Source organism: Peromyscus maniculatus, chromosome 7 (assembly GCF_049852395.1).
Source record: "Peromyscus maniculatus bairdii isolate BWxNUB_F1_BW_parent chromosome 7, HU_Pman_BW_mat_3.1, whole genome shotgun sequence".
Lineage (NCBI taxonomy): Eukaryota > Metazoa > Chordata > Mammalia > Rodentia > Cricetidae > Peromyscus > Peromyscus maniculatus.
Window position 1 is genome coordinate 4,832,501 of NC_134858.1, and position 5,014 is coordinate 4,837,514.

At 44.5% G+C, this 5,014-nt stretch overlaps 1 protein-coding gene and 1 pseudogene across 3 annotated transcripts in view; both read left to right on the forward strand.

The window, feature by feature from the left end:
* Positions 1-1,436, forward strand: part of Mmp27 (matrix metallopeptidase 27) — a 13,381-nt gene extending 11,945 nt beyond the window's left edge. For 2 of the 3 annotated variants that reach the window (XM_006983769.4, XM_076575618.1), the window contains exon 10: positions 1-1,435. This exon is cut by the window's left edge and continues 581 nt beyond it. The gene's annotated coding sequence lies outside the window, so the exon portion shown is untranslated. The other variant, XM_076575619.1, reaches the window with a different exon arrangement.
* A 437-nt stretch (positions 1,437-1,873) lies between these two features.
* On the forward strand, positions 1,874-4,786 carry LOC102913098 (cell division control protein 42 homolog pseudogene; annotated as a pseudogene).
* The last annotated feature ends 228 nt before the right edge of the window (positions 4,787-5,014 follow it).

Sequence of the window (5,014 nt, forward strand, 5' to 3'; positions counted from 1 at the left end):
TTGGAGCATCTGGTTCTTCTAGCAGAGTAGTTTTTAATATGAACAAAATATCTGACTTATTTTAAGCCTACTTCAAGCTTTACAGACTTGGAAAAGTAAAACATGTCTTAAAACTAACACTAAAGATGATTCTTAATCCAGTCTTTAGCATTCCATTTCGTTTGGTCCTCAGGGGCCCAGCTCAAAAGCCCAGTAAATTGCATCCCTCAGCTCTAGCAGTGCTCTGAACCACCCAGCAAACAAGCCATTTTTACGTCTCAGATGTAGGGTGAGTGCCTGGGTAAGATGAAGGGTATGTTACACTTGAGGCAAGTCCTTGACAACTAAGGAACTAGATAGAGTAGGAAAGGAATGCCCCCCAGCCTTCCACACACTGCTTGATGTATTTAACCATTCCTTACATACTATGAAATGGAGCTCTGTGCACATTAATCTCATGTATAGAAAATGTAGATCATCCCTGTGCTCCACATGTGGGCATCACCTGAACCTGCAGACAAAAAGTTCTTCTCCTCTTGCTTCCACCAAGCATTTGCTGAGTTAGTAAACTCTACCATTGGGCTTTATTTTTATGTCCTTGATGTAAGATATTTAGCAAAGTTCTTTATAAATTTTCTCATCCAGAAGTTGGAAGATTATCAGTTGAAGTTGATTCTGATAGGCTGATATATGGAGAACATATCTGTGAGAGTTACATTTTAAGTTTTAATTACTATGCCTAAGAGATCCATGAAATAAAAATGCCTCTGACTGTAAGCCCCTTGACCAAGGGCAGATAGTTCTTGAAATGCTGGAGGCTGTTGTTTATGGGAGATAACAAGCCACATGTTTTCACTGCCCTAAACAGGTTTGTTTGACCCATCTGCACTGGATAAGTATGATCACTTGTGGGTAGGAGGGATGTAGCCAGGAAATACATCAGGATGTATGCTTGCTCCTGACTGGACCTGATGGGAAATGCAATGAATTATGGGTTTTCCTTCTTAAGCCCTTGCCATACATGGTTCTGGGCCATTTCCTGGGAACCTGGGTATGGACCTGGCCAGAGCCCATCCACCAGGCCAGTATTTAACTAAAACTTGCTTCAGATTTGGCTTTAAACTGTGGTAGTGGTCTTCTTCTCGATCAGTGGGATTAACAGTATCAAATGAGAAAAAGTAAGTACAGAGAATCTCATACGTTCTTTGTCCCGTGTGGTTTCCTCGAGGGCCCATGACCAGGTATGGAAAGAAACCACCTTTGAAACAAGCATGAAGAAGGCCATGTTGACAGCTTTCTTTGCAGATCTGAGCAAGTGAAACAATAAAAACATAAAATATATGTTTGAATTTCCTCTTGTTTGAGAAAAAAAGAAAAATTTATCATAAGCTTTGCACTGTTCATGAGTAGACTCTTCAGACATTGGCTGTGGACAGAAAAGGCTTGGGAACTGCTAAAAAAAAAAAACTGTTGTTAGCATGCTGGTCAAAACATCTTAAACTTTAATTCTTTATTTACTTATTAAACATTAATCCACCTGAAGTCACAGAGAAATAAGAATGCACTTGTTACTGACCCAAATCACTTTGAATCTAATCTAAAAAAGATGAGAAAGAAAAAGAGGGAGGGAGGGAGGGAGGGAGGGAGGGAGGGAGGGAGGGAGGTGGGGAGGGAGGGAGGGGTAGGGGACAGGGAAGGAAGGAGGGAGGTGGGGAGGGAAGGAGGGAAGGAGGGAGGGAGGGGTAGGGGACAGGGAAGGAAGGAGGGAGGTGGGGAGGGAAGGAGGAAAGGAGGGAGGGAGGTGGGGAGGGAAGGAGAGAGGGAATGGGGAGGAGGGAGATGGGGAGGGAGGTGGGGAAGGAGGAGGGAGGAAGACCCTAAACAAGATACAGCAATGTACTTTAGTGCTCCTTTAGGGGAACGGTTTCCAGAGCAGGTAAGTCTTCCCTCCAACCCTCTTATGGCTTCTGTGGGGTTTCATTGCTTCCTTAACCAGAAATACAGGTTTAATATTAAACTTGAGATCTGCTCATTTGGGCCCACTTTTTTTTTTTTTTTTTTTTTGGCTTTTACAGAATTAAATTTGATCAGTAAAAATAGGAAATGCGTTTATTTCCAAAGCTGCCTCGTGTTCTTCGTTTCCTTTTTCATTTTCATGTTTATTTGATCGTGTTTGAACTTGTGCCTGTAGGTACTTAATGGCAGCACGTGAATGCAGTGCCTGCAAGGGCCAGAAGAGGGCGTCGGCTTCTCTGGAACTGGAGTTAAAGAGGGAGCCTCTGTGGGGTTCTAGAAACTGAACTAGGGTCTCTGCAAGAGCAGCCAGTGCTCTTAACTGCCGGGCCTCTCTCCAGCCCTGTTTTTGTTTTTCATTTGAGTCCAGGCTTTCACGTTTCTGAGTTACTTTTAAAAACTTAGGGGCAGATCTCCTCGCTACAGGAGATCACTTGCAGCAGCCTGCCCTCCCTCACTGACCCCACTCCTTGGGGACTTCACCGGACTTCACAGCAGACCCAGCTGTCCACTTTCCTGGGGACGCTCTCAGCACCTCCCCTTCTAGCCCATTACAACTCCTCTGTGTCAATAGCCAGAAAGACTCTCTACCTGGGATCCCCAGCAGCCACACCAGACATGGACTCCGGTAGGCGACTCCCACTCTCCTTCCCGTCCTCCAGCACAGTCTCTTCGGTCTCACCGTCCACTCTGCAGCAGACCTCCGGCAGGGTCTGTCCTCCCACCCTACCTCCAATCCCTGGGGACTCTGCCAAACCTTGTGGTTGACCCAGCTTCCTATTTCCTGAGGATCTTCTCAGTCCCCTCTTCAAGCCCATCCCCATTCCTTCCCGTCAGCCCCCAACACCTAGAAATCCATACTGCCCGGGACCCCAGTGGCCACTCCTAGCAGTGACTCAGAAGCACTCCCCACCAGACAGCCCACAGCAACCACACTTTCCTAAGATGCAGAGAGGGCAACAAAAAACCAGAAACACCCAACCAACACAGGCAAGACCAGGTATCAACACTCAGAATCACAATCACTCTAAACCCAGATGCCTAGACACCAGGGCAAAAACACAATCCTCAACACCCAAGACAAAATGTCTCTACCACAAGCCAGCAAACCCACTACTGTGGGCCCCACGAAATACAATATAGTCAAAGCAGAAACAAGGACTTCAAAATAGCTAACATGAGTGTGTTCAAGGGCCTTAAAAAGGTTATGAATAAATCCTTAATGAAGCCTGTGAAAACACAAACATGTAGTGGAATAAAATAATAAAATCGATTAATGACATGAAAGTAGAAATAGATCACTTAAGAAAACCCAAACTGAGACAAAACTGGACATGAAAAATTTGTGGAGTCCAACAAAAACCTGGCTAGTCTCAGAATATAAGACATGGAAGAGAGAATCTCAGGCACTGAAGACAGGATAGAAGAAATGGATACCTCAGTCAAAGGAAATAGTAAATCTGAAAAACAACCCAACACAAAACATCCAGGATATCTAGGACACTAACAAAAGACCAAATCTATGAACAGTAATAGAGGAAGGAGAAGAAACTCAGGTCAAAGGCACAGAAGATATTTTCAACTACACCATAGAGGAAAATTTCGCTAACCTGAAGCAGGAGATGCCTATCAAAATACAAGAAGAACCAAAACATACAGAACACCAAATAAACTGGGTCAGAAAAGAAACTGTCCTCAGTACATAATAATCAAAGCACTAAATGTACAGAACAAAGAAAGAATATTAAAAGCTGCAAGAGACAAAGACCACGTAACATATAAAGGTAGAACTGTTAGAGTAACTCCTGAGTTCTCACTGGGAACTAACAGCCACAAAGACCTGGACAGACGTGCTGCAGACCCTTAAGAGACCACAGATACCAGCCCAGGCTACTATACCCAGCAAAATTTTGAATCACAATAAATGAAGAAAGAAAAATATTTCAAAACAAAATTAAGTTTAATCAGTATCTGTCTACATCTCCAGCTCTAAAGAAGGAGTTAAGATAAAAACTTCAGTCTGATCAGGTTACCCACATCCTAGTAAACAAAAGAAATAAATCACCCCAGATCAGCAAATCAAATGAGAGGCAGGGAACACATACCATTACAAGAAAATAAAAGGGGAGGAGGCCCGTACAGTGCTGCCAAGGCCCCGGCGGAGAAGCGGAGGTCAACATCTAATTTGAAGTATTAAAAATGGATACAGAACTATTTCCGCAATGCAGACAATTGTGTTGTTGTCGGCGACGGTGCTGTTGGTAAAACATGTCTCTGATATCCTACACAACAAACAAGTTTCCATGGGAATATGTGCCAACTGTTTTCGACAACTATGCCGCCGTCACAGTTACGATTGGTGGAGAGCCATCTTCTCTTGTGCTTTCTGATACTGCAGGGCAGGAGGATTATGACAGACTACGACCGCTGAGTTACCCACAAACAGATGTTTTTCTAGTATGTTTTCGGTGGTTTCTCCGTCCTCATTTGAAAATGTGAGAGAAAAGAGGGTGCCTGAGATAACTCGCCACTGTCCCAAGACTCCTTTCTTGCTTGTTGGGGCCCAAATTGATCTCAGGGATGACCCCTCTACTATTGGGAAACTTGCCAAGAGCAAACAGAAGCCTATCACTCCAGAGACTGCCGAAAAGCTGGCCCGGGATCTGACGGCGGGCAAACATGTGGAGTGCTCCCACCCACACAGAAAGGCCTGAAGAATGTGTTTGATGAAGCGATGTTGGCTGCCCTGGAGCCTCCAGAACGGAAGAAGAGCCGCGGGTGTGCGCTGCTATGAACTGAACGCCTCTCCAGAGCTCTTTCTGCACAGCCGGTGGTGTCCTCATACTGAAAGCGATGTTTAAATCAAACTAAAGATTAAAAATTAAAATTCGCTTCTGCAATAGTGACAAACGCCCTGCACCTACCCACACACACTCATGTGAGACAAGGCTCACTGGTGAGCCCCTCCCAGGAATAGTTAATTTTGAATAATTGTGTATTGTCTGAAAAGGGATGGGTGTTA